This window comes from Suncus etruscus, chromosome 4, assembly GCF_024139225.1.
Source record: "Suncus etruscus isolate mSunEtr1 chromosome 4, mSunEtr1.pri.cur, whole genome shotgun sequence".
Classification (NCBI taxonomy): Eukaryota; Metazoa; Chordata; class Mammalia; order Eulipotyphla; family Soricidae; genus Suncus; species Suncus etruscus.
This window is the reverse complement of record NC_064851.1, coordinates 72,450,012-72,463,887: the sequence shown is the minus strand read 5'-3', so window position 1 is coordinate 72,463,887 and position 13,876 is coordinate 72,450,012. Positions and strand designations below refer to the sequence as shown.

Below are 13,876 nucleotides of genomic sequence, written 5' to 3'. Positions count from 1 at the left end.
TCCTTAGCATCACAGATCATGGCCCAAAAACCAATATATATATAATGTTCTTATTGTTACTTTTATGATAATATAATATATTCTTACCTTTCTAGAAATATATCTGATGATAATATTTTGCCTGATTTTTTGCCCGATTTCCCTTATGTCAGCCCTGAGTAAACAGGCCTGAAGCAGGATCCTTATGTGGAAACAAGACAGGAGCCAGAGAGATGGCACAGAGGTAGGGTGGTAGGGTGTTTGCCTGGCATGGGATTGACCCGGGAGTGACCTGGTTCATTTCCCAGCATCCCATGATTCCCAGAGCCTGCCAGGAGCGATTTCTGAGTGTAGAGTCAGGAGTGGCACCTGAGCGCCACCGGGTATGGCTCACAAACCACTCAATAAATAAAATAAATTTAAAAAATTTAAAAAAAAAAGACAGACATAATATATAAAATCTCCTCATAGTCTAAGTGCCCTGACTATTCACCATGTACAGTATTTATTGTTCAGGGACAATCAACCTGTGGAAGGGCAGATTCCTATCTAATGCTAATCAAGCTAAATGGCTTTTTACATCTCAAAAGACATGTTAGTTGGGAAGAGGAAGCTAAAAAAATGTAATCGATTGGATTGCCTTCCTTCAGGAGAGAGGGCTTGAATGCAGCACCCCCTACGGAAATAAATAAATAAATAAATAAATAAATAAATAAATAAATAAATAAATAAATAAAGAGTGAATACAGGACCCCCATAACCAAAGCTTTTTTTACTGATGCCTGCATTCAGGTAGTTCAAATTAAGAGTCCCTTAATTTATCTCTTTTCACCACTGGCACGGGATCATCAAGTTTCTAAATAAATGTATTTGTTTTGTGGATGTTTTCTTCATATCCGACATATCCCCCTATCTTTAATATTCTTCACGGGCAAGTAGTTTCATGATGGTTGACATCTAAAGCTTGTTGTCTGCTCAAGTTCTGCTATGGATCCTCCAGATTATATAAAACAGTAAAAATAAAATGATTAAAATTAAAAAATTACTAGAATTATCATGAATGGGAAATCCTTCACTGAATTAAGGCCAGAGATATTATCTATTATGTTTCCAAGTAGATCACTGCCAGAGAGAACTTTTTTGTTTATGATAGAAAGTATCAAATATTTTTTAATATTCTTCCTGGCTTCACTTGCCTACGTATCCAAAATTGTTTAGAACTTCATCATTTTTTTTTGTCTCTTCCTAACATATCTTCTAATTTCCCTGAACAAAACCTTTTTCTGGTACATACTGTATTGTCATATGCACGTTTAATGAGTGATGATTACTCTAGAGTCTTATTCCAAAGGAGATACCAAACTGATCTTCATATCTAAATAAAATTATCGATCATGTTTTTGGTTTTGATAGTCTGAAATTATCCTGATAAAAAAAAGTTTTATTTTTAGAACTATTTTCCCTCTCACTATTTTAATAGCTAAAATTCTGTCTAATGGAGATTTGGGACATTGATGATGGGAATGTTGCACTGGTGATGGGTGGTGTTCTTTACATGACTGAAATCCAAACACAATCATGTATGTAATACAGTTGTTTAAATAAAAAATAATCTGTCTAATGGCATCTCTTTATTTCTTTTTTGATATCTTCTTAGATCCAGAAATATCTAAAATAAAAATCTAAAAAAATTTTGTTTTATTTATTATTCAATTTTAAAGTTAATTCTTAAAAATAATAGCAACAGGGGGCCGGGCGGTGGCGCTGGAGGTAAGGTGCCTGCCTTACCTGCGCTAGCCTAGGAGACGGACCGCGGTTCGATCCCCCGGCGTCCCATATGGTCCCCCAAGCCAGGAGCGACTTCTGAGCGCATAGCCAGGAGTAACCCCTGAGCGTCACCGGGTGTGGCCCAAAAACCAAAAAAAAAAATAATAATAGCAACAGGGGCCAGAGAGATAGCATGGAGATAAAGCATTTGCTTTTCATGCAGAAGGTCAGTGGTTCAAATCCTGCATCCCATATGGTCCCCTGAGCCTGCCAGGAGCGATTTCTGAGCATAGAGCCAGGAGGTAACCCCTGAGTGATGCTGGGTGTGACCCCCCAAAAAATAATAGCAGCAATGAATGTAGTGAACATTAAATATACTTACCATAAGCAACCAGAAATTTATGGTCACTTGTCTTGTATCTAGGAAGACATGGAATTAGCTTTTATCAGACTATTAAGAGGGTTACATGCAATATCTAGGATTTATTAGACACCTTCTCTTGGGGAACCTAGATTTTATGTAGAAGTCCAATTATTACTATGAATATAACAAGTAAATGAATTTTGTTTATGGAGCAGATATCTTTTTTGTTTGTTTCTTTAGTAAGGTAAAATAATATTTTAATTTTTTAATAATTTATTTATTTTACTTAAAGAATATGCGATTATATAGTTTTCATACTAGACTAAAATATATTTGTTTCCAGATAAATGAGAGTAAATTTATATATAAAAGAATGGAAAAAGTAAAAGAAAGAGAAGAAAGAAAATTAAAAATAAACTACAGTGACAAGGAAATTTCTGAAAATTATTAAAGCTCTAATGAGGCTATTAACATTGGCAGAAAATTTAGTGCTCTTGCTGCTAGCTGATAATTCTGTTATTTTATTTGTTTCTGAACATTAAGTGATTTAGTCTACACATTGGCACCCTAATTGGTATGTTTCAATGGGAATAACAGCATCAAACATATAAAGTTGTCCAAGAATTACTGATACGTGTTTTTTTTGTGTGGTATGTTTTCAGGTGCTAAATCTCCTTAAAGTGGTAGAATGCAGGAAGAGGGGAGAATGCCCAAACTTATCCCCCTCAGCCTCCCCAAAAAGCATTGGTGATTTTAGCCAAATACTGACATACCTAGAGATTTGTTATATTGATATCTCTGCAGAGAATGATAGAGGAGTGGAAAAGTAGGGCAAAAGTAGTGATTATGGATGTTGGATCAAGAAGGCAGAGCTTCTAAAGCAAAATCATTTTATTTAGAAAAGTATTACAAATGTGAATATTTACAAATGGAGAGAAATGGAAAAAGGTATGTTTTCAAGAAATAACAGATGCTTCTGCATAATGGAAAAATTCAGGAGATGAATATTATAAACAACCACCCACTTTCTCGTTATTTTTCTTTTGCTTCATGCCAATGGTTTGTCTATCTTGTTAATTCTTTTAAAAACCAGATCCCTGTAACATTTATTCTTTTATTGGATCCTGAGTTCTATCTAGATCATTGAGTTCTGCTGTGATTTTCATTATTTATTTTTTCTATTTTTTCTTGGGTTTCTTTGTTGTTGGTTTTATAGATATTTAAGGTGTGATTTTAGGTTGTTAAATTTAACTTTTCTTATTTCCTTAAGTAGAATTATATTGATATGATTACATAATTACCTAATTACTGCTTTTGTTAGTTTTATGTCCTAAACTTTATGTCCTAAAATGTGATCTACCATAGAGTATGTTTCATGTACAATAGAGAAGAACATGTATTTAGTTGTTTTTGAGAATGCAAGGCCCTGCATACTTCCATTAGTCTCAGCTCTTCTAGTTCCTCATTTAGTGCTCTTATATCCTTCATGATTTTCTGTCTAGTTGATCAGTGTTGATTGCAGCATGCTGAAATCTTCTACCACTATCATATTTTCATCCATGTCCTTCTCTTGGTTTGTGAGAGAAACATTACTTAGTTCACTGAAATAAGTGTTGCTAACCCAGGTTATTTTAGTGTCTTTCAGAAAAATGGGCCAAAATAAAAGATCTAGTGACAACCAACCCCTCAAATAGATGACAATTAATTTTTTTTTTGGTTTTTGGGCCACCCAGTGGCACTCAGGGATTACTCCTGGCTATATGCTCATAAATAGCTCCTGGCAGGCACAGGGGACCATATAGAATGCCAGGATTTGAACCAACCACCTTACGTCCTGGGTCGGTTGCTTGCAAGTCAAATGCTGCTGTGTTGTCTATCTGGCCCAGACAATTAATTTTTGACAAATATTATGAGAACACAAAGTGCAATAAAGTCACTTTAGCATATGGTATTGGGACAAGTGAATAACTACATGTAAGAAATTAAAGATGGATCTATATAAAACACCTTATCAGAAGTGAATGCAAAGTGGAACAAAGTCCTTGAGGTCAGACATTGAGTAAAGTATAGGCAGAACAATTCAAGATCTAGACCTCAAAGAAGTCTTCCATGATATCATGCCAATGGTAAAGGCTATAGAATAAAATTTGAATAAATGGGACTACATCAAAATAAAGAGTTTCTGTATGGCAAAATAAAATTAAAAATAGCTGACATAGTGAATAAAATAGTTCTACTCACTTTATCAGATAAAGGGTTGATATCTAAAACATTCAAAGTCTTCATGAAGTTAACCTGCAAAACCAAAAACCCTATTAAAAATGGGTAGAGAAAATGAAGAGATACCTCTCTGAGGAAGAACAACAAATGGCTAATATGAACAAAAAATTCTCATCATCATTTATTAGTGAACTATAAATCAAAATGACAATTAAGTGTCATATTACACCAATAAGGATGGCACATCACAGAAATATTAGAAACAATTTTGTGGTGAAAAAGTAACTCTCATTCAATTTTTGTGGAAATGTTGTCTGGTCCAGCCTCTATAGAAACGGTTTGCAAGTTCACAGTAAACTCATATTTGACCCAAATGACCCAGCAATCCTGCTTTTGGAAATCTACCACTAAGCAAGTAAAGCACTCATCCAAACCTATATATGTATACCACTATTCATTGCAGCAATGAATTGTACAATAGCTAAGTGTTGGAATTGAATTAACCTAGATGTCCAACAACAGACAAGTGGATCATGAAGCTGTGGTAGATATATAAAATGAAATGCAATATGGATGTAAGGAATGATGCCACCATGCAATTCACTACAAAATGAATGGTACTGGAAAATATTATATTAAATAAAGTAAGACATATGAACAAAAATAAATGCATTATATTATTTAAATGTGATATTTAGAATAACAGCATGAAAAATACAATTATTTTAATTAGAGTTGTCAAGAACATTCTAAGCCCGAGAGTATAGTGAGAACAAAGGAATAAATTGAGTCGAGGAGAAACCCAAATATAAAATAAAAAAGATTGGAGACAAAGGCAAAAAGGTCTCAGGTACATTTTTGCTTTTAAGAAAGATATAACTAAGGGAGCCAGAGCAATCACACAGCAGTAGAGCATTTGCCTTGCATGCTGCTGATCCAAATGGACCTGGAATCCCATCTGGTCCCCTGAGCCTGCCATGAATGATTTCTGTGATTTCTAAACTAAGAGCCAGGAGTAACATTACCCCTGAATGTTGCCAGGTGTGGCCCCAAAAAACAGCAATAAAAAAGAAGGTTATAACCAAATATTCAGGCAAAGTCAACAATAAAAATTATGAAGCCCAGGGGCTGGATCTATAGTGCAACGGGAAGGGTATTTGCCTTTCACACTGCTGATCCAGGACGGACCTCAGAATCCCATATGGTCCCCCAAGCCGGGAGTGATTTCTGAGTGCATAGACAGGAGTAACCCCTGAGCGTCACTGGGTGTGGCCCAAAAACCAAATCTATATAACTTCAACAACTGAAATTAAAAAATTAAAAGTGGGCCTGTTACTCTGACAAGTCTGTGTGTGGGTAGTGACAGTGCATGCACTCTGAAAATATTGGTGGAGGAAGGTTGACATTGGTGATGGGATTGGTCCTGAAACATTTTATGTCTAAAATTGAGCTATGACTAATTTTGTATATCACAATGGCTTAAATAAAATGACAAAAAATAAACAAGAAACCAGTCAGTTTAGCTCTCTGAGAGTTAGGTAGAAATATATTATTGCCATTCAAAAATCTTTCTATACCTCTGACTTTGCAATGACTTCGCCAAAAATAAGTAAAAAATTATGAATATGTTAATGTAAAATAACTTTAGGTCTACAAGAGAGTAGCATATTGAAATCTCCCACTACTATTATGTTTCCATTCATCTGTTTCTCTTAGTTTGTGAGCTAAAACATTACATAGTTTTCTGATATAAGTATGAGTATCCCACTTATATTTTTGTTTTTCAGTAGCTTTCAGACAAATTGGTCAAAATAAATATTTATAAAATATATTATAAAACATAAAACATCGACTTTATAATCGGTCTCAATCTCTGTTTTTGACAGAATTACGCATTCTTTTTCTCTTTTTGTTCCAATTTCTATTTCTAAAACTTTTAACTTATTTTTGGCATTTTTTTCAATGATACTGCTGATTTGAAATGTAATTTTTTTTTTAGATTTGATGTTGCAAAAATCAATACCTCAAACAGGACTTTAATGTCTCTATAATACAGGCATTGGGGTGGTTGACAGAGTATTTTGTGAGTAAATCTTTCAAGGCCACCATAATCCTGTACTGAATGACTGTGTTAATCTGTTTATTTTTCTATAAACTTTAGGCTCTGTGAGTTTTTTTAGGATAGGCATAGTGAATCTCTTACATTGGCATATCCAACAAGTGCTCAACATGATGCACTACAGAAAAAGAAAAAGTTTATGATGATAAAAACTATCAATATTCTTAAGTAATAACTAAAGCTATAAATCTAGAGAATGATTTAATAAAATATTTACTTCTAGAATAAAGGCGCTGTTAAAATCAGTGTTGCTTCAATTATAAAAATGTATATATTATAAAAGATTTGATCACTTTGTAGGGAAACTTGTTTTTTTCATATTCCATGTCTAATGAACATTCCTTAAATATTATTTTAAGTAAAAATATTTCTCTCTCATTCACTTTAATTATGTGATTTCTACTTTATATTTTGTTTAACATTTTCATTGAATTCACAAATGCTTTTAATGCTAAATATAGTTAAAGAGACTGAATTTCTTGGAAGTTGAAGAAATCATATGAACAGTGGAGAAGTAATATTGGTACTTTCATAGAAATAACATTCTTACTATAATACATGTAAATATGAGGGCCTGAGCAGTGTCACAGTGGTAGGGCATTTGCGGTGCATGTGGCTGACTTAGGACAAACCACACTTTGATCCCCCAGCATCTCATATGCTCCCCGAAGGCAGGAGCAATTTCTAAGTGCATAGTGAGAAGTAACTGGTGTGGCCCAAAAACCTAAAAAAAAAAAAAAACAGTAAACATTTGTACTATTGCACAGCAATGTAACAACAATATAAAAAGTACCAAAAATTAATAAAGAAAAGATCTGTGAATAATGTTGATATCATAAACATGTTTTGGCAAAGCTATGAGTGATAATGGCTGCCTTGCTTATTACATTATTTTCAGATAAAACTGCTTTTATTTAAATAAATAAATTAGGGACCTAAGCAATAACACAATGGGTAAGATATTTGCTTTGCACTCAAACAACCTAGGACTGACCATGCTTTGATTTATGGTATCACATATGATCCCCAGAACCTGCAAAGTATGATTTTCAAATGCAGAACAAGGAGTAATCTGAACACCACAAGGTGTGGCCCAAATTTTTTTCATAAACTTATTTTACATAAAAAGAGTGTTCTATAGTAATATTTTTCACTTGGCTTCTCAGGATGTAAACATTTATAGCCATATAATTTATTACATTGAGATATTTTATTATGAATAACTCAAATATTATACTAATTTAAAAATGAGAAGCAGTTATACACAATAAGAAATATTTAGTTATCTGTGTATGTTATTGATACTAATTTAATTTATTTATGTAGGGGACTTTACTGGGAACAAAGAATGACTCTTTATTATACCTAGCCATGTCTATTGATTGAACAGTCCTAGGAAGTAACAAAGTTGTGTTGCCAAACACAGCAACAGCTCAAGGTCCTCTATGGTCACATTGTGTGAGTCCATGTGGAGCCAGAGATCAGACCTAAGTCACATGACTTGTATGTATCCTAAACCTTATGCTACCCAAACCCTATCTTGCAAGAAAAAAAAAGAATAAGCAAAAAAGAAAATGATAAAATAAAATGATAAAATAAAAATTATAAAATCAAAATAAAAATGATAAACAACAGCTCATAAACTTTACAGATGCAAAACCAGCCTGAAAGGAAAAACTGAAATTTTAAGACAAGATAGACCAACAGACACGCCAAACTTATACACAAAGATGACATTAAATCCCATGACTATCATCTCCCTCAATTAAGAGACACAAAGTGGCTAAATGGATCAAAATGATGAATCCAACCTACTGCTGCTTACAGGAAACACACCTGAATTGTCAGAACAAACATAAACTCAAAATCAAAAGATGGAAGAAACAAAACCCTTAAAAAAGCTGGAGTGGCCATATTAATATCAGATGATACAAATTTTATACTCAGAAAAGTTGTAAGGAACAAAGAAGGACACTTCTTACTAATCAAGGGATATGTGCAACAGGAAGAAAATGTACCACTAAACATATAAGCACCCAATGAGAGATCAGCAAAATATCTAATAAAATTTTTCGCAAATTTGAAAGAGAACATAAATAATAACACAATAATTTGGGAGACATCATCATGACCTTGTCAACACTTGATAGATCAACCAAATTGAAACCCAAAAAAATATACTAGCCTGAAAAGAAAAATGGAAGAAAGAGGCCTAGTAGATATGTATTGGATAATCCATCTCCAGAAACATGGATATATATTCTTCTCCACTGTACATGGGACAGTCTCCAGGATAGACCACATGCTAGCATATAAAACATACATGCATAAAATCAAGAGGATAGAAATTTTGCAGGCTACCTTTGTTGACCACAAGGATCTCATATTAGATATGAGCTACATAGGGGCACCAAAGAAAAACTTTTAACACCTGGAAATTAACATAGGGGCACCAAAGAAAAACTTTTAACACCTGAAAATTAAACAGCCTACTACTGAATCAAGGGTGAAATCAAAGAGGAAATCAAAACTTTCCTAAAAACAAATGACAATGAAGACACAAACTATCAGACTCTATAGGAAACATCAAAAACAGTATGAGAGGAAAATTTATAGCTTTGCAAGCACACATCAGGAAAGAAGAAGGGGCATACCTGAATAGCATAATGACACAGCTTATAAAATTAGAAAATGATCAACAAAAGGAACCAAAACTAGGGAAATAGAAGAAAATAACAAAGCTTAGAGCAGAAGCCAATGAAGTGGAAACCCAAAAATTCAATGAGAAGAATCAATGAAAGCCGAAGTTGGTTCTTTGAAAAAATAAACAAGCTTGATAGACATTTGGCAAAATTCACAAAAAAGAGAAAGAAAAATTGATAACCCATGTTAAAATGAAAAGGGGGAGATCACTACAGATATTGCAGGGATTCAAAGGGTAATCAATGACTACTTTGAGAAACTCTATGCCAATAAACATGAGAACCTGGAAGAAATGAATAAATTCTTGGACTTTTTTAAGCTTCCATGGTTGAATAAGTAGAATATAGCATATCTAAAAACCCTCATCACTATTGAGGAAACTAAAATGTTAATCAAATGTCTGCCCAAAAACAAAAGTCCAGGCCCAGATGGATTCACTAATGAATTCTTTCAAAACGTTCAAGAGGAACGACTATCAATTCTGGCTAGGCTCTTTCATGAAATTGACAAAAAGGGAAAACTTCCAAATAGTTTATATGAAGCCAACATCACCTTGATATCAAAACCTGACAGAGATGCTGCCAAAAAAGAAAATTACAAACCAATATCCCTGATGAACACGGATGCAAAGACCCTAAACAAAATCCTGGCAAACAGGATCCAATGCCTCATCCAAAAGATCATTCACTATGATCAAGTAGCTTTCATCGCAGGAATTCAAGGATGGATTAACATCTGTAAATTTATCAATATAATACACAACATCAACAACAAGAAAAATAAAAATCACATGATTATATCAATAGACTCAGAGAAAGCATTTTTTTATTTTATAAGTTCCAACACCCATTCTTCATAAAAACTCAGGAAGATGGGAATGAAAGGAACCTTTCTCAACATAGTTAAGGCCATCTACCAGAAGCAAATGGTATATATTATCATCAATGGATAAAAACTGAAAGCTTTCTCTCTAAAATTTCTCTCTAAAGGACAAGGCTGTCCTCTCTCACCACTCCTATTCAACATAGTACTGGAAGTACTTGCTATAGCTATTAGGCAAGAAAAAGATATCAAGTAATCCAGATAGTAAAAGAAGAAGTCAAGCTCTCACTGTTTGCAAATGACATGATCCTCTACTTAGAAAACCCTAAAGGCTTCACCAAAAAGCTTCTAGAAGTAATAGATTCATATAGCAATATGACAGGCTACAAAATTAACACACAAAAATCAATGGTCTTTTTATACACCAATAATAATAGGGAAGAAATGGACACTAAGAAAAAAACCCTATTCACATTAATGTCACACAAACTCAAATATTTTGGAGTCAACTTGACTAATGACGTGAAGGAACTATACAAAGAAAACTATAAAACCCTGCTCCAAGAAATAAGAGAGGACACGTGGATATAGAAACACATACCCTGCTCATGGATTGGTAGGACTAACATAATTAAATACTCCCCAATTCAATGTATAGATTTAATGTGACCCCTCTAAATATACCAATGACAGTCTTCAAAAGAAGTGGATCAAACACTTCTGAAATTCATTTGGAACAATACACACCCGCGATTAACTAAAGCAAACCTTGGGAAAAGGAATATGGAAGTCATTACTTTCCCCAACTTTAAATTGTATTACAAAGAAATAGTCATCAAAAAAGCCTGGTATTGGAATAAAGACAGACCCTCAGAACAGTCTAATCGGCTTGAGTACTCTGAGAATTTCCCCCGACATACAATCACCTAATTTTTGATAAAGGAGCAAGAAATCCTAAATGGAGCAAGGAAAGCCACTTCAACAAGTGTTGTTAGCACAACTGGTTAGCCACTTGCAAAAATGAGAACTCAGACCCCAGCTAACATCTTTTACGAAGGTAAAATACAAATATAATAAAGATCTTGATATCAGACCTGAAATCACAAGGTATATAGAACAACACGTAGGTTAAACACTCCATGACATAGAGACTAAGGCATCTACAGGATACTGCACTCTCCAAACAAGTAAAAGCAGAGATAAACAATGGGAATATATTAAGCTGAGACGCTTCTGCACCTCAAAGGAAATAGTGCCCAGAAAACAAGAGCCACCCACTGAGTGGGAGAAACTATCCACCCAATACCCATCAGATAAGAAGCTAATATCCAAAATATGCAAGGCACTGACAGAAATTTACAAGAAAAAAAATAACATCTAATCCCATCAAAAAATGGGAAGAAAAAAATGGACAGACAGTCAAAGAAGAAATAAAATTGGCCAAAAGACACGTGAAAAAAATGCTCTACAATCATCAGGGAGATGCGAATCAAAACAACTATGAGGTAACAACTCACAATACAGAGATTGGCGCACATCACAAAGAAATAGATCAAGTTGTGCTTGTGGGGATGTGGAGAGAAAGGAACTCTCTAAGGATATTGGAGGGAACAATTTCCTCTTGGGGAAGGTTTGGGTTTTGTTACTCCTGGAAATAGAAGCAAGTCTTTTACTTAGAAAAAAATTTCTGGCTTCTGTGTGCAGTTTTAGAGACTACAGGCAATCTTAGAGTGATAATAAAAAAGAAATCAGTATTGTGGACAAAATCAGATGAATTTGAATGTAGTTGGTGGGTATGCATGCTATCTGAATGTAAGTTGATTTTATTCTCTACAAGTGCTAGATTTATTAAATTTAGAAGTAAAAGCAGAGCTATTAGTCACCAAAATACATTGTTCATTAACCATATAAAGTAGAATTTTAAATTTTTGTGTTTAACAATTTTAACAAAGTTCTATAATGAGTTTTTCGTAGTTTGATTTAATAAAAACAACTATCAATAAATTTGGAGGCCTAGAAACTTTGGTTTGATGCCTTACTTCTTTCAATTATTTTTTCAATTACTCTTTCAATTATTTAATTATTATTTCAATTATTTTGAAGTGAGAGAAATTAAACAGTGTTTGGAACAGATAGGGGATATTTTACTCATTCTCTAGAAAATATAAATAGATGTCAGAGTCTTGTATTAACACAAATTTAGTAAAAATATTATCACAGAGAAGACAGTTCCAAAAATGTTAATATTACTAAATATAGAAAATAAAATAAATTCACATTGCCTGTCATTTGTGCTTAAGACACACCTTTACCTTTTTCCTTCACTTTCTTAACTTTTCATAGTCTTTATTGATTTTGCAGCTGCAAAGTATGTCTTTTCTTTGCAATTTCTCTTATCTTTCTTATATCTCAGGTCCCTAAAGAGGCAATTTGTGAAAAGATTTTGGTGTTCAGTCATCCAGTTTCATTTTGATCCATTACAACTCATTCTTAGCTCTGTGTACTCATTTAAGACTCCTTATATAATGTAGCTTCTGCCATTATGAAATGAATTGGCCCAGGCTCTCTATACATGTTTACACTTAAAATTTCCTTATTTTTTTTTATCAATACTCTCCTTAAGATTTACTAGTTTTTTTCTTCATTATAGACTATATTCTCTGGCAAGCCCAATAATCCTTATTCCATTTCAATATTATTTCTTGCAGATGCCTATTCTTTTCGGTTTCCATTTTATTATCAACTTCTCTAGTGAAATTTTTACTTCTAACTTTTACTTGTGCTATTTCATCTTATTACCCTTCCATGTTCTTTTCTGTTCTATTCCCACTAGTCTTTATCCTGTACTGTGTCTTCAATTACCATCAGATCAATTTTAATTCCATGGGCCCTCCACCTCATGACTTGTTCTGCTTTTTCAATTCACTATCTATACTTTTATCTCTGACATCTTCAATATATTTTGTTGTCATCTAAAACAATGTGACAAGGTTAGACTCTTGAATAGTCTTGCTAAGCTCCCTTCCACTCATCACAACTTCATTGCTCTCTTAATAATACCAGCAGGAAGTTTTAACATAAATGTTAACATCTTTATATTTTCTCAGTTGTGAATTTACTGTTTTGCCCAATGTAATATCTTCATTTATTGTTCCTCTATTCATAAGTTGCAAAATGTTCAATTTTTATTCTTAGGGATTAAATAAGCTTTTTCCTCATATTACAGTTTTAAACTTTAAATTATTTTACTTTAACAAACTCATTTTCTTTAGTATTGAACCAATATTACTTTAATGTCACCCCTTGAAAGGTTAACTTAAATAAAGCCCAATAAGAATATACTGACTCTAATGGGGCCGAAGAGATAGCATGGAGGTGGGGCATTTGCCTTGCATGCAGAAGGACAGTGGTTCAAATGCCGGCATTCCATATGGCCCCCGAAGCCTGCCAGGAGTGATTTCTGAGTACAGAGACAGGAGTAACCCCTGAGCGCTGCTGGGTGTGACCCAAAAACAAACAAAATAAAACAAAAACCAAAATAAAAATTAAAATAAAAAGTGCTCGCTTCGACAGCACATATACTAAAATTGGAACCATACAGAGATTAGCATGGCCCCTGCGGAAGGATGACACGCAAATATGTGAAGCGTTCCATATTTAAAAGAAAAAAGAATATACTGGCTCTGAAAGAGGAAATGGAAGAAAATGTCTCAGTATATGCATATGTTGGTGTATTTGTGTGTGTGTGTGTGTATGTGTGTGTGTGTGTGTGTATGACAATAATATCCAGAGACAATAGAATTGAATGAGAAAGGACCAACTTGTGAAATGAAACTTGCCTTAAAGAGTTGTGAAAGTATCTACAGCACTATCCACAATGACAACTACCATGACAATGATAG

At 33.7% G+C, this 13,876-nt stretch overlaps 1 non-coding gene across 1 annotated transcript; it reads left to right on the top strand.

The window, feature by feature from the left end:
• Nucleotides 1–13,531: 13,531 nt before the first annotated feature.
• Nucleotides 13,532–13,635, top strand: LOC126007400 (U6 spliceosomal RNA). Its single transcript, XR_007494976.1, has one exon. It is a non-coding gene; the product is annotated as a U6 spliceosomal RNA (small nuclear RNA).
• The last annotated feature ends 241 nt before the right edge of the window (nt 13,636–13,876 follow it).